A 22,073-nucleotide genomic window follows, 5' to 3' on the forward strand; every position below is an offset into this window, starting at 1 on the left:
TGTCATCTCCATAAACATTCTGTAGCTTTCTACTGATGTCGGACAGCCTGCACCCCTCCTTCATCAAGAACTCAATGATTGCACACTGCTTATGTTTGGAATCCATCATTTATCTGCAGTTAAAAAGAAGAAAAGTTACTACAGAGGAAGAGTTACTCTACCAACCTATGAAATTTAAACAACCTATTTAAGTTATTAAAAAAGTTATGCAGACTTTCGGTACAGCCCACAAATTTGAGTCCCAAGAACTGAACACCTACTGTGGTAGTTTTGAGGAGGCCCTCTTCTTTCTGTTGGATTGTGTACTTGTGTTAAATTATAAAGAAAGTTACAGAACAAATGTGAACACTCCATGGTTGGCAGGAACAGTCAAAATGTCAAGGTGGGTAGGAACTGGTCCAGGAAGTCTGGTAAGGGATCCCTTTGATGGAGTCCCCTAAAGATAACAGAAAGTCACCACACTCCATTTTGCTCTTTTTGTTCATCCATTAAAGCTGAATTGCAGTTTAATAGTTCCCCCAGTCCCTCAGCCCTTGCCTTTATACAACCAAGAAAACAAGCAAAACTGGAATAGCTGGGTATTGAAGCGAAAGCTGCAATTTTATTTTTAAAAAAAACCTGGAATAAACATTGAAAATACATGAATGGGAACTGTTTTAGAGATGCCAAAATATTTTTTTTATTCTGTGTAAATAGTTTGATAATTCAGGCTTTTCTGCAATTACATCCAGGTCTTAAACTTCAAGTGATGGAGAAATGCTGCTTGGTCAAGAGCATCCTCAGTATGTGTCCCCCCCAGGGGTGGACTGACCATTTGGAAACTCGGGCACTGCCCAAGGGCCCGGGGTCAGTAGGGGGCCCCATGAGATACCCCTGGTACCTTTTTCATAGGCTTTTTTGAGTTTCTCCTCCTCAATGTTAAGGGCATTTGTCCCTCTATGGTTCGGGGGATTGGGTTCCTGTTTGGTGCCCCTCCCTTTCCTGGCCAGCCAGGCTGCATACTCAGATAAGTCTGGCTTTTCAGTATGGATTTTAGGGGGGAGCTCACATTGCTTTTTTTCCGCATGGAATCACCCTTAACAATACATACCAGACCCCTGTCTGGGTATAGATTTTATTGGAACCCCACACCATTCTTTTGTCCTTTTGGATGAGATGCCCCTTGAAAATCCGTATCAGAGCACTTTCTAACATAAAGGTCTGGTATTGATTTTCAGGGGGTTCCCACGCCATTTTTGTTATGTTCAATCCTACAGGACACATAGCCTGGTAAAACAAAATGTGTGGGTTCCCCCCAAATCCATACCAGACCCAGGACCGTCTTATTACATGTGCCCCATGTACATGGGGAGATCCTACAGTTTCTCGCCCCCCAGCAATGGGAATCACATGTGCACAGAGCTGGTGATTAGTGCTCCGGAGGGGAAAATAACTGGAACCTATCTTCAGTGTTGCTGTCACTGCAGCAGCTGAAAGCTGGCATCTCCTCCTCCCTCCCACTGGCTTTCAGCTGCTGACAGGAGACCCACAAAAGATCAGTCCCAGTACATTTTCCCACCTACTGTACTGATTACCCACTCCTGCCCACTGCCGGCTTCCTTCCTCTCCTCTTCTGCCAGCAGCTGTGGGCACACAGGGGAATGTTCAGGATGGAGTTCAGGGGAAGGGGCCAGTGAATATGCCATTTATTGGCCCCTTCCTTTTTTGAATGAACACAGTGAGTAATTGGTACCAAGCATTCATCATCTCCCTGGGCCTCATTGCATTACTTTGCCAAGGGGTCCATGATGTTATAAGGATGGCATAACCAGACCTATCTCCTACATAGGAGTCTGGTATAGATAATTAAGGGATCCCATGCAAAAAAAAAGGTCCCCCCCCCGTACCAGACCCTTAACCTGCCATGCAGCCACACTGGCCAAGAAAGCGAGGGACGCAAGCGGCACCCCTTCCTGAACCACATGCCCTCCACATTGAGAGGGTACCTTGCCATTGTTGAGGGCATTAGTATAGTAGGCCCATAATGTCCAGAGAGAAGGCCCATGATGCCCTGCACTTACAGGAATTGGATTGAATGATGCTGGGCAACATTTAACCCAATAGATCCCTTGGGCTAGATTGTATGCATGGTGAGTCTGTAGCAGGGGCAGACTGATCATTTGGAAACTCGGGCACTGCCCGGGGTCAGTAGGGGGCCCTATGAGATGCCCCTGGTACCTTTTTCATAGGCTTTTTTGAGTTTGGGCAAGGACACAGGGGCCCCATGATCCCCTATTGCCCGGGGGCCCCATGAGTTGTCAGTCCGCCCCTGGTCTGTAGTAGACAGCACCAGAGAGGAGGTGAGCATTACGGTGAAAGCTGCATTTGTAAAAAATAATTCTTGAACTTTTTTTTTTTTAAAAGAAATGTTAAACTAGAATTGGGCTTAACAAACCTCAAACTAATTAAAAAAAAAAGATCATAAAAAACAGGTCACTAGTATAATCTATTACTGCTTCACTTTCTTTTCTCTGATACTTACCTATCAAAAAATTGGTATGGTCGTACCCTTGTTGGACGCCTTGCACCAGACTTCCCCCATGAATTTGTGGCTTCATATGGAAATCAGAGGGACTCTCCTCTAACGCAAGGTTGGAACCTGCACAGCCTGACCAGAGGGGTCCTTAACCATTCGTACAGTTGCTATGCCATTGATGTTGTCAGTTGTCCTTCCATAGCTTTGTCCTTTGGTAATTGCTCCATGTACTCTTTTTCCTGATCGGAAATATCTGCATATCAGTTGTGCCTATTCCACCTTATACCGAGTGTATGTTCTGCAAATTTAACATTTTATTGTATCTGACACATACCATTAAATAAAAAATAAAAAAACCACAAAATGCAAAAATACAAAAAATCCATTACTGAACAAAAACTACTGAAAATGCATCTTCCTTTTATGATAATGCAGTTCAGCATTACATATTATAATGACACCAGCACACTGGGCCTGTACTAGTGTGATAGGGAACAATCTGCTAACATGTCTATTTCTAAAAAAAATCTCGCCAGTGCCAGAATAATCAAATCGCAATATTCCAAAGCCCCCTTTTTTTTTTCTGAAAGCACATCCAAGGATGATAAATCTATCGGCCCTTCTCAGACTGAACAGTGGTCTCTCCCAAAAAGGCACCTTTACAAAAGCATCATATTAATTTATACACCTGTTCCCAGGTATCCGGGACTTACCGACTACCGGCCATCTATCATCATTACTATCGCCGGTGTACACGGCATCCTGCACAAATGTTTACCAGAGCGCGAGCCAGACATCTGGAGAAACTGGATCACTGGGATCAAAAGACAGATTTCCCAGTTCTATTTAAACCAGCAATTTACACATTGAGCACGTTGATAAACTCGCTGCCTTAGCCTTGCCTGTTGTCACGCTGCGAAAGGCTGCAGACACTCAAGCTGAGTTATATTTTATCAGTTAAATGTCTAAAAAAAAAAAAAAAAAAAGGAAAGGGGGGGAGGGGGTCGCTCTTATTTAACTTTAATTGGTAAATATGTTATAATGAGCATTTATTGAGTATTCTTCTACATTAAGGTCTGCCTGCATTGATATTCGTGGATGGAACGCATACTCACAGACGCACAAATGAACGCCAGTCTTAACAGGCATACAAACAGTGTTATTTTGTCTTGATTAATCATGCACAGACAGCTCACACAAGCAGATCCACCTCTCTCCCCCTCCTTTTCCATCTGAAGCTCAACATTATACAGCTCCAGCTATTTAATAAGGCATCAACCGGACTCCGCTATGGCTGCAGCAAGAGACAGGGGGGGGGGGGATGGGAGCAAAAGGAAGACAGTTTTCTCGGCAGTTGACCATCACCCAACTAGATTATGACAAAAGACTTCATTATTAGCCTGCTATAGCCTAGGCACAAAGGAAAACGATCCTCCAAGACGGAGTAATAATAGCTTGAAGCCTCCTCAATCGACCCGCCTCCCCCCCCCCCCCAGCTTTTCCATAATGGTTTGATCTAGTGGGTAGTATGCAACCGCCAGTCCCTTGATGCTGTTACTTTGTATCCAGCCTGGTACGGCAGCTGATACATTGTATCTGAGCATCTGCCCTTTTTCCACACTTGCTCCTACCTCTCCTCCTAGCTTGCTTCTAATAACTCCCTACTTCTCTTGTGACCTTTTTACCTCTGACATTTTCTTGCTTGGTGAGTACTTTTTTTCTTGTTTCCAATTCTTTATCTTTTTTTTTTTTTCTCCCCAAGTCTTTCTTAAGAAAATCTGCAGCTCGTTTTGCTTTTAATTCTATACTCCTATCGGTGTCACAACTTTGAGGGCTCTTGCCATTTTATTTGTACCTCTTAACAAAGTGTTTTTTTTTTCCTGCCCTGATCATTTTGGGAATATTTTCTTTTTTTTTAAGGAATATTTATTTACATTTCTTTTTTTTTTTTTTGTTTTGTTGGGTTTTTTTTTTTCCATTGCTACTATGTCTTTTTTTTTGTTTTTTTTCTTTTCTTATATTTTATTCTTGTCTGAAAAAATTATTTTGCTTGTTTTTGAAAATCAAGTTCTGAATCTATATTTTATAACTGATAAATGTTATGTATGGATATGCTTTATTTAATTGGGTTTTTTTTAATTACTACTGATGCATTTAAATTTAATTTTGAGGTGTATACATATGTATTTATATATGTTGTTTTTTTTTTGTTTTTTTTTATACATATTGATCATGCTTAATGCACCGGATTCATGTACCTGTGACATACAGTCAATGTCAAGAACAATGCGTGATTCTATAGGATATTTTTCACAAATGGCCAATATTTTAATATAAGCACAAATGTGAGCTTATTCGGCCTGTGCCACTTATGATTTATTTCTCTGTAGATTAACCTTTGGTCTATCATAAAGGCCTGCAATGCATTGCTTAGCATTAAGTTCCAGGCCTTTCTTATACACAGTGGGAGTGAAATCAGTGATGCTATTATTTTAAAAAAAAGTGTTCAATGGTGACAAAAGTTTGCATTAAATCCTTTTTTTTTAATTTGTCAATACATTCCAAGGAGCTTCTATCGTAAATAAATTTTGCTTTTCCAAATGAAAAATATATTTTTTTCTGTGTGCATTATTGAAATTCAGTAAAAAAAAAAATGTGTTTGTTGAGTTGAAGCTTAAGCTGTTTGGCTTGGTTTATTTATGTGGCTTCCTATAACAATATGTCTTCTGATGCTAATTTTTATATAGAGGAAATGTCTATCTATGCCGATACCAGGGCTCACAAAAACTAGTGTAGTTGTTGCCTGCAGCAACAAGTCAATTTCGGTCATTTCAGTCATTTCGGTCAATTCTGATTGACTATTAAAGGCCACGCCTCTGCTTTCCTGTACCTTAACTAATAAATGAACCTCATTTTTGGTTAATATCTGCTACAGAGACATTGAAAATATTTACTTTTATAAAGGCTATTATAAGATTTATATTTAAGAATATATCATTTTTGTGTTTGGACCAGGGGCGGACTGACAACTCATGGGGCCCCCGGGCAATAGGGGATCATGGGGCCCCTGTGTCCTTGCCCAAACTCAAAAAAGCCTATGAAAAAGGTACCAGGGGCATCTCATGGGGCCCCCTACTGACCCCGGGCCCTCGGGCAGTGCCCGAGTTTCCAAATGGTCAGTCTGCCCCTGGTTTGGACAAAATCATCTATAGGATAAAGCTGCCAGTAAATATATATTATGTTTTTTAATGGTTCTGCATTGCCTAATATTACCCAAATAAAAGGAAACCCTTGATGTATGTGCATCATTTTCAACGCACTAAACATTTGCCTATTTTTGTGAGTCCAGTAAGTGCGATATGTTTCATCTTATCAATATCTGCTTCTCCGGTTGTCAGATCTTACTGGTTCCATCCCAGTGAGGAGGTAATTGGATTTATGTTGCGCTTTTTTTTTTTTTGCTTTTTTTTTTTCCCTGTCTGAGCACCAATTAAGAATGAGGGCGGGATACAGAAGGAGAGAGACGGCAGAAGACGAGCAGGAGGAACTGAAAAGTTCACCTTGCAATATTTATTTATAAGACGTAAATAGAAAAAGATGGCGAGGTTTCAATGCTTCCAAATCTTCAGACTGCCTTTGGAAGTTGCCTCGCAGTTGCAGGTCTGCTTTTGTTGCTGATTATTAGTCCATTCAGAGCAATTGGGTCATTTTCCTTATTCAACGAACAAACCCTTTGAGGCAGAGATCAAAAGTATATTGCTCAGTGGCAGAAATAGGCCAAACTTTAAAGAAAAAAACATAACCAGATATCGTTCATATTCATTAGAGGTTTTTTTTTTTCCTGAAGAACAGGGAATAGAATGAGCTGAATACTGCCAGATGGGTTTGATGTAGGATCTCTGGGTTAACAGAGCACTTGGTATTATTATTATCATTATACAGTATTTATAAAGCGCCAACAGTTCGCTCAGCGCTGTACATTACAAAGGGGGACAGAACATGCGACAGTACAGTAACAATACAATGCAATACACGAGGGGTTCGAGGGCCCTGCCCTTTCGAGTTTACAATCTAGGAGTATTAAAATACATATTTCTAAATCTGCAGCTTTCATTAAAAAAAAATAAAAAAAAATAAGGTGAACCTGACATGATGGTCTTGTTTAGACACTTCCCATTGTAGGGTGACAACGCTCTGTCCCTATCTCCCAACTGTGCTCCTGGGTTGTCACCCTGGCACATGGGCTTCTGATGGTGACTACAAGTTCACACATTAGGCAGGCATGGTCCACTGTTGTCATGATCTGAGAAGTGTCATGCAGTAATCACTAGTGCATGCAGGCAAAAGTGGCTGCAAAAATGCTGCAAGAGACAAGCAGCAGCGGGAAGCTTGAACTGTTAAAGTGGTTGTAAACCCTTACATATACCCAGTGAGGTTACTAACCTCTGGTGATACACAGAGATGAAACAAATCCTCCTACATATGTTATACCTGTTTATCTGCAGTCTTCTTTTCTATACATCCATTCAGAACGCGGAATTTAAAAGCTTACTTGAGCTGTCAGAAAAAAGGGGGCAGAGAGCTGAAATTACACACTGCATAGCTCTGAGAGGAATCTCTGAGAGCTGATTGGAGGAATGGGACACACCCCCTTCACACAGAACACAGGAACAGAGCTGAGGATGTCAATCCATTGGAGATTTCTCCCCTGGCACCTTTTTTTTCTTTTAGTGTCAGGAAAACTTGTCAAAAGTGGTTCATGCTGATAGCAGAGGAATGAGGCAGCAGACAGGCCTGTCCTTCAGCTCATTGGAATACAAAAAGTCAAGAGTTCGGGATAGAAATCAGTTTAGAGAATACCAAGCGCATCTCTACTCACAATATACATTGCCCGAAGGATGACAGTGGTATTTAGGATGGGTTCACATTGTTGCAGCACGTTACTGCAGGGGTGTTAAAGTGGCTGTAAACTCCTACATATACCCAGTGAAGTGACTGGCCTCAGGTGATACACAGAGATGAAACAAATCCTCCTACACAAGTTGTAATGGTTTATCTACAGCAGTCTTTCCCCTACATCCATTCAAAGTGCAAAATTTACACAGAATCTCTCAGCTCTGAAAAGCAGGGGGCGGAGCGCTGAAGTAACATCAGTGAAGAGGGCTCTGAGAGCTGATTGGAGGGAAGGGACACACCCACCTTCACACAGCACACAGTAACAGAGCTGAGGCTGTCAATCTGCTGGAGGTCCCTCCCCTGTCACCATTTTTCTCTTGGTGTCAAGAAAACTTGTCAGAAGTGATTCATGCTGATAGCGGAAGAACAAAGCAGCAGACAGAAATGGCACTTAGTGCTCTGGATAGTAGACAAGTACATTCTATAAAGGGATATGCCTTGTTCGTCTTTCATGTCTGTGGTTTACAACCACTTTAAATAAAAAGAGTAAATGCCATTTCATTAAAAGTAAACAATTGCTGAAAATATTCAGTGGTTTAGAAAAAAAAATATCAAATAGGGTTTACATTTGCTTTCAAAATATGTCTGTTACAAAGCAAAATACCTGTGTGAGAACCTTGAATTAGAAGCTGCCATTTTTGCAATATGGGGATGTATACCATTTCAGGGGCAGTGAAACTGCACCTATTGATCCCATTACAGAGGAATTATACCTAGAAATGGTAACTTCCATTTACGTAGAGTTATCAGATATTTTATTGAAACAAGTCCTAATCTGGGTAATATATAACCTAAAAACAGCCAATGTACAGGGCCGGTGCTAGACTATTTTACGCCGTAGGCAAGACCACCTACTTACAGCCCCTCCCCAAAAAAAAGCTTTACCTGTAGTTCTACTTCACCCTTCCTAGCACACACACTCTTTTCCCTCAAATATTCCACCTTAGCACAAATCCTCTCCCTCAAATCCCCCTCCTAGCATAAATCACCCCAATCCCACATTCTGGCACAAATCCCCCTAAATCCCTCCTCCTAGCAATACCCCCTCCAAAATTACCCATCCCAGCACAAATCCTTCCTCCCAACTCAAGTCACCTATCCTAGCACAATTACTCCTCCCCCCCAATCCCCTCTCCTAGCACAAATTCCCCCCAAATCCCCCCTCCTAGCACACACCCCCAATCCCCCCTCCTAGCACAAACGACCTCCAAATTACACTTCCCAGCATACAATCCTCCCACCATACCTAAATCTCCCAATTACCCCCCCCCCAATCCCCTCTCCTAGCACAAATTCCCCCCAAATCCCCCCTCCTAGCACCCCCCCCCCAATCCCCCCTCCTAGCACAAACCACTTCCAAATTACACTTCCCAGCATACAATCCTCCCACCATACCCAAATCTCCCAATTACCCCCCTCCCCCCCAATCCCCTCTCCTAGCACAAATTCCTCCCAAATCCCCCCTCCTAGCACACACCGACAATCCCCCCTCCTAGCACAAACCACCTCCAAATTACACTTCCCAGCATAAAATCCTCCCACCATACCCAAATCTCCCAAAGCCCACCTCAGCACCCCCCTAGATCTGGCAAGGGCCAAGGGCATAGAGTAGGGAAACCAGCAGCTGTGGCTGCACCCCTAGGTGGCAGTGCACCCTAGGCGGTTGCCCAGTTTGCCTAGTGGTAGCACCGGCCCTGCCAATGTATTGTATGTTTCTTTTTCTATTTCTATGGATGGATTTACAACCAATTCACTTTCAGTAATGCATGTTAAAGCCAGTGATTTACTACTGATTGTACTGGTGTGTTACTACAAATCATGTTAATGCAATGCATATTCACTCACTGCAATGTACTATATGCATGTTGGGATTCATTGACATTCATTTAGAATGGAACCCAATTGCACATACACCATTTGGCAAAGGTTTGTGGGCACCTAATCATCACAACTACCAATATGGTCAAACATTGAAGGACACCCCTGCAAATTATTGAGTTCAGGTGTTTCTAATGAAGGGTACTGTTAATGCTACAGCATACAAAGACATTTTAGACAATTGGGCCCTTACAACTCTGTAGCAACAGTTTGGGCGAATGCCCTTATCTGTTCTGGCATGTCTGTCCAGGTTCATGTAGTCATTTTCCATTGAATTTAGTGTAGAACAAGGGTCTCCAAACTTTGACCAATGGGCCAAACTACCTCCAATGGTTAGGGTCAGTGGTGTATCATCAATATGGGCCCCGTATATTTTCACACAGGTCTCACTTTCAAGTCAACAGGGCTCCGCCTCTATTCCCCCCCCGCCAGTATCCGCCACAGGTTCCCCCTGATGCACTGTCATTGTTCCTGTCATTGGTTGCTAATACTACCAACATTTATCAGCATGCTCCAGGAGGGACTCTGATGGGGACCCTGATGTAAGGGGAGACTGACTGTGACTCTGACCCTGGGGATCCAAAAGTAACGGGGGACTCTGATGAGGTCTCTAATGTATTGGGGGACTCCATTGGAGACCCTGATATAGGGAAGGACCCTGATGTAATAGTGGACTTTGATGGGGACTCTGATGTAAGGAGGGACTCTGACTATGACCATGAAATAACAAGGACTCTGATGGACATCCTAAAGTAATGGGGGACTCTGATGGGGTCTCTGATGTATTGGGGGACTCCATTTGAGACCCTTATATAGGGAAGGACCCTGATGTAATAGTGGACTTTGATGGGGACTCTGATGTAAGGAGGGACTCTGACTATGACCATGAAATAACAAGGACTCTGATGGGCATCCTAAAGTAATGGGGGACTCTGATGGGGTCTCTGATGTAAGGAAGGACTCTGATGAGTACCCTGATGAAAGGAGGGGGGGACTCTGAGGGAGACCCTGATGTAAAGAAGACTCTGTTGAGGAAGATGCAGATATAATTAATCTTTGTTTGACCTTTATTAATGGCTCAAGTTTTTTTGGAATTTCTTTACTTTTTCATACTGAAGTTCTTTCTCTGTTGCTGATTACAAAGAAAAAAATCAAAGTAAGACTTGTTCATTCATTTTAATTTTATTCATTCATTTATAATACAGATTTTTTTTGGTTCGCAAATATTTGTAAAGTATACAGTGTAGCCCTCGTACTGAAACATTTGGAAACCCCTGGGGTAGAGGAACTCAAGCGTCCTACACAGAGCTGTGAGCTCAACCCTTCCAAACACCTTTGGGATAAATTGGAATGCTGATTGCATACCTGACCTCAAAAGTCTTTTTTTATCCCTTTTCAGGGCACAGATTTAGGTAGACATATTGCAAAATCTTGTAGGCCTTCCCAGAAGTACGGAGGCTGTTACAGCCACAAATGGGGTCCGACTCTATACTAATAGGTTTTCACAAACTTTTGGCAACATAGTATATACTGTATCTAGGGCCAGGACAAGGGGTGGGCGGGAGGGACAGTCGCCATGGGCGCAATGGTTTACTATAGGGATGAGTAGTGACAATGGCAGTAATTTTGACAAGTGAGTGCTGGGAGTCGGATTCCCAAAGCTTGCACATCATGAATGGTGGGTGGTTAGGGGAGATGTAGTTAGCATTTTTGCCCTGGGCACTGAATGACCTTGTCCTGGCACTGATAGTATCAGCCAACACACCTACAGATCAGCGCATCGCTGGGAATCTATTTGTGTTGTTGCCAGGGGCGGACTGACAACTCATGGGGCCCCCAGGCAACAGGGGATCATGGGGCCCCTGTGTCCTTGCCCAAACTCAAAAAAGCCTATGAAAAAGGTACCAGGGGCATCTCATGGGGCCCCCTACTGACCCCGGGCCCTCGGGCAGTGCCCGAGTTTCCAAATGGTCAGTCCGCCCCTGGTTGTTGTGTACTACATTGCCCAACAGAAGGGAATGTACATATTTTTTTCTGAGTCAAGGATCATTAAGGCTTCATCTAAAATGAAAGGACTGTCTTAATGCAACATGCATCAACACCCAAAAAAAAATTTCTTGTGCCAAGGTGAGACCAACTGTGTGTTTCGCAAAAGTAGAACTCCTGCCAAACATTTAATTTTATCTTGGGATAGAGTGGGAAACAACAACTTATTCCTTTGTTGCCATAAGGGTGTTTTCACTCACTGTCTTGATGATATCTGGCAAAAGTTTTTTTTTTTTGCTGTCCATGTTCCCTGTTGGAGAGGTTTCTCAGCACTTCCTGTCCCAGTGCCTCTACAGGAAATGAAAGAAATCCCCTTAAAGTGGAATTATACTCACCTCGGCTCCAGCGATGTGGCTTCTTGGTATCAATCACTGGCCTCTTATTGGCTGGAAGGGGATGATGTCACTCGCCCGCATGCGTGAGAGTTCTGTCGGCTTCAGCATTGTTGAATTTCCACAGTGAGCTGCGCCTGCACAGCTCACTGTGGAAGGGTGGACAGGCAAGCAGGTAATTATAATGCAGAAGTGACAAAACATATTTCTTCTGCATTAAATATCCTGCCTGTTCGCCCATTTCTATTTTTCACATACTGTAGAAATGGATATAGACAATCATACGTATCTTGAAGAAATTCTAAACCTTCCCCACATAGTTACATATATTTGCATAGTTAGTCTGGCTGAAAAAAGACAAAAGTCCATCCAGATTAACCATGAAAAAAAAGTTATAATCCTACACCCACAGTTGATCCAGAGGAAGGCAAAAAAGACCAGCAAAGCACGATCCAATTTGCTCCGGCAGGGAAAAAAATTCAAAATCCAAAATTTAAAAAAAGGGGGTTGGCTGAAGCTCAAGCTCTGCAATGTTATTTCCTGTATCCTTAGATCTGATCCCAGCTGCTCCTATCCAGATGTGCCCCGTGTTATATCTTCTTTCAGACCAAATGAGTATGCGTTACGAGAGTTCACAGACCAGCCAGTAAAATGTTCAGTTCTTTTACACCTGACATTTCCATTGTCCTTAGGTACTAGTAGACTGAATCAGCCAAGAAAAATTAAAAACCAGTGGTCCTTGACCCTCTAAAATGTATAGAATTTCACTTTAAATGAATCAGTGTGGTCACATATCTCCATTTACCCACTATATAAATACAAAGAAATAAGAGAAGGTTTAACCTACTGGTAAAAGGTGGAACTAAACCCTCCTATCCTTTACAACCAAGGAAGCTGCCATCGTAGCCTCAGCTTGACCTATAGCTGCCATGGTGTCGCACATGTGATCAGTTATAACACCAGCCATTTGATAGCTTGACAGTTCAACTGGAAGCACAAGCAAATGTGACAGTTATCATGTATGGCATATTTTGTTTTGGGAAACAGTTAAACCAATAGGTTTAATTCTGCTTTAAAGCCTAACTGTGGGCAAATAAAAAAATCATCCCTAGCAGTGCATGGATTAATTGCTCCTTACATCTATATAGGAACAATAAAAGATTTACTTACCTGATCCTCAGCTCCTGCCTGTAACTAGACCAGTTCCCAAAGCATTTCACACCTCTATGCCTCACAGGTCTAGGGTCTTGATATCATGAAGACCAGAGCAGGGTCCATAACCCTGCTCTGGATAGGAGGATGTTGAGGAATAGTCCACCACCAGATCGTGGGGGAGCACTGCCTGCCAGGGGAGTGGAGGATCAGGTAAGTGAAAGTCTTTCTTCTTTTCCTTAGACAAAATGAGAAATTAACTTTTGCAGTGTGGGTGCAGCCCCATTGCATGGAATGATTTCTAATGTGCTCGGAGTTAGGCTTTAAGTGAAGCCCATGCAGCCAGCACAGAGCTTGGCATAAGAGCAGTTAGTGCAATTTAAAGAATAACTCCACCTAAACTATTCTTTTAGTTTTGGTTGGAAGATAATCAACGGATTAAGAAATAGTCTGCTATGTTAATTTAGGTCACTCAAAGAATGGAATCTAGGGTATTCATTAACCTTTTTGTAAAGGGTGGTCAATTTAATCAGTCAGTTTTATTAATTCAAACATATTTCCATGAAGAAACCATCAAACACCTAGAATCTAAGCACAATTTAAAAGGTTTGTCCAACTCTAATTGATATCCATTGGGAGGTCTAAGCTGCACCTCTCTTTTGCAACCTCTTCAAGATATCTTACACTCTTGGTTGGACATTTCTTCTGTGCATTATGAAGAATGCAGCAGGAGAAGTAGACCTATACTCATACAGCTAGGAAATCCACTGGGGGAATCCTGCTGTTGGAGGACCCCAGAAATATAAGTCAGCAGGTGATTCAGACAACTATTGCCCACCCCTAACATCATTTTTTGGAATGTTATTGCGTCAAAAAAAAACGTTATGTTTTCAGATCAGTAATAAATTATTATTATTATTATTATACAGTATTTATAAAGTGCCAATAGTTCGCTCAGCGCTGTACATTACAAAGGGGGACAGAACATGTGATAGAACAATACCAATACAATGCAAAACATGAGGGGATTGAGGGCCCTGCTCCTTGGAGCTTACAATCTAGGAGGGAGGGGATGGTGGTACAGGAGGAGATAGCTGTGTGGGATGGAGTGGTAGAAGAGTGGAGGAGGATGGCAAGTTAGCAGGGGGTGGGGTAGGCTTCCCTGAAGAGATGGGTTTTCAGGGTGCGCCTAAAGGAGAGGAGAGTAGGTGATAATCTGATGGGTTGGTGCAGGGAGTTCCAGAGGATGGGTGACACCCTGGAGAAGTCCTGGAGGCGGGCATGGGAGGAGGAGACCAGGGAACTAGAGAGAAGGAGGTCTTGTGAGGAGCGGAGTGTGCGTGCTGGACGGTACTTGGATATTAGGTCAGTGATGTAGTTCGGGGCAATAAGGTGGACAGCTTTGTACGTCAGTGTTAGGATTTTGAATTTGATCCGTTGCGCAATCGGAAGCCAGTGGAGGGATTGGCAGAGGGGGGTGGCGGAGATGGAGCGGTTGGAAAGGTGAATGAGTCTGGCAGCCATATTCAGGATAAATACCAATGTAGTGTTGAACAGCAAAGTCGATGCCACATGCTGTGATGCAGAAGCTGGCACGGCTGTACCGAGGCACTACACAGTCCAGAGCGGCTGTTTCTGACATACTAATTATAGATGTTCATTATAGCAGTGATATTTTCATTATTTATTTCAAAGCGAAGCCCACATGTTTGTGTGTGCTTTATTAATACAGTGTTTACCAGACTGATCTCAAGCTGAACAAGCGTATGACAAATACGTCCTTCACATTTGCCAAATCCTGACCTTCATAATAATAGTGAAGAGGAGGAGGAGGGGAGCTGTCTCTGTGTTAACAACTAGAGCTTTAGAGATCAACTTAGATCGCTGTGAACCACTTCTGCCAACGCAACGGTTCATGAGTTGTTGGTTTATTAAAGGAATTGGAGTGTATGTAAACCCTTCAATTGAACTCATCATATTTTGCTGTTGGGTCTGTTAAATATACAACTGAAAGCATTTTGTTCTATCTTTCCAAGAAATGCAAAATATATTTCAGTTACATGGCTCCTGATTTTCTCTGTGGACAACAGAACATCTACCCTTTTGTTATGGAGATGAGGAGAAGGGGGCTGTTCTTTAGCATTGTTCTAGGATGACGGCGCTGCTTCTCCATTAATACAGTATGTGAGTGAGCGTTCTTACCATGGGACATGAAATGTGTTAATGGAAGGATCACCATGTCACAACCAAAGCAGAACCACCCACCCCTTCCCCCACAGCCTTAGGACTGTCTCCCCTTGTTGGCAGATCTCACTCATGACTGTGAGTGATTAGGAAGTCAAAGCCAGCTCTCAAAATCTAAGATGGCGGCACAAGAACAAAAGCAGCGCTGAAGACTTAGGGTACATTGTAGAAAGACAGTGCTGGACTCCTTGGACTGGTAAGTATGCATTTTTTAGAAGTCAGCAGCTATTATACTTAATTTTTTGAAAAACACGTGAAGTTTCTTTTAACGAAAAACAGCCTGAAAAAAAATGAATGCAGCCACCACATCTAAGGACTTGTAACCTCTGACATATTGCATTACTGTTCTTCAGTTTAGATGTGATTTAGGTTCAGCTATACAAACCTACAAATAGTTTACATACTAGTTGGCAATAGCATGATATCTGAAAGGGAACACCCTCTAGAGTACTAAGATTAGTATTAGACTGTCCAATGGCAATATTTGCAGTGACTCTGTTACATAAGATATTTCCATCCGTATGTAGGACTATTTTGGCAGAACATGCCTATTGTTTATTGGGTCTCACAATATCTTAGGGGTGTCTGCATATGCTGTAATATTTCCATAGATATGCAGTAATGTCCCAGTATGGATCAGGTGGAAACTTGGCCTGTATATAAAGATGTGTAAAGCTGTCAGGGCTCCGGGTATGACCAGAGGTGTGTGGACTGACACAGGGAAACGCAGGCTTCAGATATAGTATAAACAATATAATTTATTTAAGACTAAACAATACATAAACGCAGTGCAAACAAACCAAAACAAAACCCCCAACAGATAACAAAAGAACAATAAGCGTAGTCGGGCAGGCCAGGTCGGTAGCAAACGGGCAGGCAAGGTACAAAGGAGCAGGCAGAGCGTAGTCAGACGGACCGGGTCAGCAACAATCAGGCAGACAAGGTACCAAAGGAGCAGACTGGAGAGAGGTCAGGACAGGCGGAGTTCAATCAGAGTCAGGGATCAAGCAGAATCAGACAGGAAGCAGACAGGATGCAGGTACAGGGGCTCTTGGGAAACATACACCAAGGCCCTGATTGCAAGTCTGGCCATTCCTTATATGCACCTCCTGCAATCAGCCTCAGGTGTTTTGGCTGACTGCAGGAGTGAGCCTCTGGTTGCTGAGAGCACCCGCTGGCCAGTCCTGGTACTGCAACCCACAAGGCAGGTGAGTCCCACCACTATTGGCGAGTCCATTCCTGACAAAAGCATTCTGGCGTAGAAGCTAAGCCTCTGTAAATTACTCCATCCATGGTAAGCATATTTAAATTTCTAATCAGCCAATCACATGGCAGCAAATCAATGCATTTAGGCATGTAGACGTGGTGAAGACAACTTACTGAAGTTCAAACTGAGCACCAGAATAGGGAAGAAAGGGGATTTAGGTGACTTTGAACGTGGCATGGTTGTTGGTGCCTGACAAGCTGGTCTGAGTATTTCAAAAACTGCTGATCTACTGGGATTTTCATGCACAACCATCTCTAGGGTTTACAGAGAATAGTCAGAAAAAAAGAAAATATCCTGTGAGTTGCAGTTGTGTGGACGAAAAAGCCTTATTGATGTCAGCGGAGAATGGGCAGACTGGTTGCTGCGACATTCAGATGGTAGGGTAAGATTTTGGCGTAAACATGAAAGCATGGATCCATCCTGCCTTGTATCAACGGTTCAGGCTGGTGGTGGTGGTGTAATGGTGTGGGGGATATTTTCATGGCACTAGCAAGGTGTATCTAATAAAGTGACTGGTGGGTGTATATCATTGATTATATTATAAGGAATGGTTCATCCTTTCAAGCAGCCATGTGCATTATTGATAGACATTAAAAGGGGCACAAGCTACCAGGGAGTTCACAAGAGTTTATAACATCCACTGATGGGACCAATGATAAAACAAATAATAATGAATAATGGTACACCAACACCAAAGTTCCCAACTTCAAAAAAGGTTAAGAACAAAAATAATGAATGTGGCAAAAGGCCTACTATAAATGCCAAATATCCAATTTTTCTATATGGATATGAATTTTTGAGTTATTTACATCCATAATTTGAAACCATCCACTCATTCAGTCCATAATTTGAAACCATCCACTCATTCAGTCCATAATTTGAAACACCATTCTTGTTTTCTATGAGGTGATTGTAGAAGACACACCACCTTTTCATCCCCACAATGGATGGAAAAATTCCTCTTTCAATGTACTGGCTCTGAATTTTCTTTCATGAAAGCCATAGTGGTGAAGCTTATCCTGAAAATTATTGTACCAGTACCGTTGCTCTAATGAAACATACATTCCAACATTTCAGTAAGAGTCTTTTTCCAAGGCCCTCACATTAGGCCTCACCATCCTCATGACCAAAAGCCACTACTGTCTGTGATCTGCCATATCTTACCACACAAATGATACTCCATACTGGACAATAACATCTGGAGAATTAGAATCTGATTGACCGACTGGTCAATCTCTTACAAAGGACATATAAGGAAAAACCTTCTTGCTGGAGCTGCTCAACACCAGGACCCACCAACATCTTTCTGGCCAAAAAAAATTTCAACAAAGAGTTTTCTCCATGTAAATAAAATCTATGCATGCTCTTATGAGCCATTGTACAAGACTTGATCTTTTCAAATGATGAATTGCTTACTTTTAGTGGTAAAAGTATGGCAACCCATACAGACCGTTCTGCTTTCAGTCACCATGATAAATGAGACTCATTGGCTCATTAGAAGGACATTACCTATTTTGTCATTTTTTTTACCTTCTGGATATCCCTGCCTTTGTCTTGTCTCATTTGTCCCATTTATTTTGAAAGACCAAGTCAGAGGCTGCCAGGTTATTACATGTGACAGTGATTAGTCACTTTGTTCTTGGAATTAGTATTGACAAGAGTGATGTCACTTGGGTCTGAAAGTCGACGTGACCTTGAGTTAGCTCACTGATCCATCATGATGTAGGAGTTCTTACCTCGATCCTACATAAACGTCAACGACTGTAAAAAAAAACCCCACCGTCCAAACTAACTCAAGCATTCCAGATCAATAAAGTTACATCATCACTGTCCTTTAAAGCTCCTGAATTCTAAATACAACCAGTAGTAATATTAAAGAGCAATATTAAAAAGCAAATTAAAAAAAACACATACAAAAAAGAATGCTGAACAATTGTTTTTAATGCTGAACTCTGGGCAAATATACAGTAAAAGACAGATTAATACAGATCTATATTCATCATTGCATCCTTAAATGCATTTTTTAAACCCAAGCAGTATAACACAGCTTGCTATTGGGCGGCACAGTGGCTAAGTGGTTAGCACTTCTGCCTGGCAGAAGTAGGGTTGTTGTTTCAAATCCCAGTCACTGCACTACTTGCATGGAGTTTGCATGTTTTCCCAGTGCCTGCGTGGTTTTCCTCCCACACTTCAAAGACATGCTGGTAGGTAATTGGCCCTAGTATGTGTATGTATGAATCTGAGTTAGGGACCTTAGATTGTAAGCTCCTTGAGGGCAGGGCCTGATGTGAATGTACAATATATATGTAAATTGACAGTGCTCTATAAATATCTGCAAAAAAGCTTATTGCAATGCCTCATACAGCAAAGCTCAGACTGGAAGAAGAAGGAGTAGTACAGTGAGTCAATCAGATGTACAGTACTGTCAATGTGCTAACAAGTAACTTGCCAATAGGAGGAGAAATCAAAGTGAGAAAGAGATGAGCTTGTTAGTTGTGTGCAGGGGTGGACTGACAACTCATGGGGCCCCCAGGCAATAGGGGATCATGGGGCCCCTGTGTCCTTGCCCACACTCAAACCATACTCAGAAAAGCCTATGAAAGGTACCAGGGGCATCTCATGGGCCCCTTACTAACCCCGGGCCCTCGGGCAATGCCCGATTTTCTGAATGGTCAGTCCACCCCAGGTTGTGTGCTTTATCTGTCCAATCATAACCTGTGGGAGGGACAAGACCTGTGAGTGTTACTTAACTGTAGAGAAACTTCAGGTCTTCTGCCAGACAGGGCAATGGCATGTGTAAATCTCAGAAGTGAAGTGACAGACATACAAATCTCTTAGAAAATATTTATATATTTATCTATTTCCTTGAAGTACATCTTAGAAATGCACACACAGTATATCTGTGACTTCCCAAACCTTGCTGAAGACAGTATATTGATGCAGAACATAAGAAAGTTGACAATGCTTTACAGAGGCTGCAGTTCTGTGGGTTCAGTGCCAATGCTCCTCCTCTTGCTTGACCTTTTCACTATTTGTCGCCACACTGGTGGTACCCATAATGAGCCCCTTCTCTGCTGTAAGTTCATCTAGGTATGTCCTCCTTCTGATATTGGGCCAAGAAGCAGTTTCCACCTCCACAGTTAGCAATGTTTTAAAAAAATTTCTAGGGACTCCAAGTAACAAGCAAACATAATGTCTATACCATGGGCCTCCAAACTATGGCCTTTTGGGCCAAATCCGACCTGCTACAAGATTTTATCTGGCCTGCAGCCAGGGTCAGTGGCGTATCCTCAATGTGGGCCCGCTGTGCTCTCACTTCAGGTCAGGTCCACATCTGGTTCTCTCTGCTGCCCTGTCATTTGCTGCTAGGACACCCCCAGTGTGTCATTGCATGTTTGCCCCAGACTTCACAGGACAACAGACCTTGTCTGCCTCGAGACTCCCACCCTGCTTCTACAGCCCCAACTCTAGCCTTGCTGCTACAGCCATGCTGTAAATGCAAGGTAGTGGCAGACTTTTATCGGGACCCTGATGTAAGAGGGAACTATGATGTATCGGTAGAGGTGTATTTAGGTTTTGTGCTGCCCTTAGCAACACAAAAAATCATCTGCCCCCACGGACATGAGCCAACACCACCCCCCTTCCTCCTCCCACGGAAAGAGCCTGACATTTGCCCTGCCCCCCACCTGGGAGAGCCTTCCACTAAACCACCCCCCTCCCCCAGCGACAGAGAGAAAAACACTCCTCTTCACAGCTCCGGACATGCCCGGGAACAAGAGTCAGACTCTACATACACCATCAAGTAGCCCGCAGCCTCTCTCGGATCCCACCTGGTTCCCATGGCGCACGTGTCCCTTCTTTCATCTCTTCTTCTGGGGGGAGGTGCTGCCCTCCTGAAAAATGCCGACCAAGGCAAGTGCCTTGTTTGCCTTGTGGTAAGAGCCCGCAGTCTCTCTCGGATCTCACCTGGTTCCCATGGCGTACGTGTCTCTTCTTTCATCTCTTCTTCTGGGGGGAGGTGCTGCCCTCCTGAAAAATGCCGCCCAAGGCAAGTGCCTTGTTTGCCTTGTGGTAAGAGCCCGCAGTCTCTCTCGGATCTCACCTGGTTCCCATGGCGTACGTGTCTCTTCTTTCATCTCTTCTTCTGGGGGGAGGTGCTGCCCCCCTCAAAAATGCCACCCTAGGCAAGTGCTTTGATGGCCCTGTGGTAAATATGCTCCTGTGTAAGGGGGGCTTTAATGGAGACCCTGATGTAAGGGGAGATTCCGATGGAGACTCTCATGTAAAGGGCCTTTGATTTGAGAGGTTTAGACTGGATTTATTTAGCATAGTTACATAGTTGGTGAGATTGAATAAAGATACCAGTCCATCCAGTTCAACCTGTGTGGGTGTGGATGTTAATACCATTTCCCATATCCCTGTATATTGCATTCGCTTTAAGGCCCATCTAAGAATTTTTTTTTTATATGATTGACATTTCCCGCTGACACCACCAACTGTGGAAAGGAGTTCCACATCTCTACTGCTCTAACAGTAAAGAACCCCGTACGCAGTTTAAGGTTAAACCCCTTCCCGTCTAACTTCATTGAGCGTCCGCATGTCCTCTTAGGCAACCTTAGACTGAATAGTTTCCTCCCTATACTATTTTGGTTGACTTTTGTTAATGACTCAAGTTTATTTGAAATTGCATTGCTTTGTTTTAATGAAGTTATTTCTCTGTTGTTGTGAATCATATCATGCTGATTACAAAAGATGTTCAAAGAAAAGCTTATTTAATTATTTAAAATGTATTCATTTTTTTCAGTCCATGAATATTTGTAAAATATACGATGTGAACTTTGTGCTGAAAAATGTGGAGACCCCTAGTCTACACCTAAAAAAAGCCAATAATGTATGTTTTCATTTTAAATGCCACTGTTCAGCAAATGCTGCTGACATAATGACCCCAGAGAACCAGGGCTCTGGTTAGGTGCAGGAACTCCCCCCTTCTAAGTCCCCCTCTGCCTCCTGTGAGCACGGTCCCTTAATTCCACCCCCTACCCACCTCCCAGTGCTGCCCCTTTTAGAGAACACAGAACCAAGTATCATTTTGTGGTGCTAAATAATTTATATGGAATTTGTTATTGATAACAAGAAAATCAGTAAAATAAATCCCCTGCAGCCAGCAACAATGGATCCCCCTAGCAACAATAGATCCCCACACAAAAATAGGCTACCCCAGCCACAAGAACCCCACCCCAGCAAAAATAGACCCCTCTCCAGCAACAATAGATTCCCTGCAGCAACAATAGACTCCAACACAGCAACAATAGATCCCCCACACAACAATAGACTACCCCAGCCACAAGAACCCCACCCCAGCAAAAATAGACCCCTCTCCAGCAACAATAGATTCCCTGCAGCAACAATAGACCCCAACACAGCAACAATAGATCCCCACACATCAACAATAGATCCCCACACAACAATAGACCCCTCACACAGCAAAAATGGACTACCCACAACAAAATACCATCCCCATGAACAAAATATCCCCCAGCAACAACAACAGATCTTCCAGCAGCCAGCATCAATAGACCCTACAGCTACCAGAAACCTCCCCCTCAACAGTAAACCCCTAACAGCAACATAAGACCCCCCAGCAGCAATAGATCCCCACCAGCAACAATAGACCTTTACACAA

The 22,073-nt window shown here is 43.0% G+C and overlaps 1 protein-coding gene across 3 annotated transcripts in view; it reads left to right on the forward strand.

Annotated features, from left to right (window-relative positions):
- The first annotated feature begins 4,064 nt into the window (after window positions 1–4,064).
- Window positions 4,065–22,073, forward strand: part of RALY (RALY heterogeneous nuclear ribonucleoprotein) — a 316,313-nt gene continuing 298,304 nt past the window's right edge. For all 3 annotated transcript variants that reach the window (XM_089680982.1, XM_089680983.1, XM_089680985.1), the window contains exon 1: window positions 4,065–4,220. The gene's annotated coding sequence lies outside the window, so the exon portion shown is untranslated. The remainder of the gene's footprint in view (window positions 4,221–22,073) is intronic.

This window comes from Staurois parvus, unplaced genomic scaffold (assembly GCF_062004578.1).
Source record: "Staurois parvus isolate SC_StPar_1 unplaced genomic scaffold, SC_StPar_1.0 ptg000255l, whole genome shotgun sequence".
In the NCBI taxonomy this organism is placed as follows: Eukaryota; Metazoa; Chordata; class Amphibia; order Anura; family Ranidae; genus Staurois; species Staurois parvus.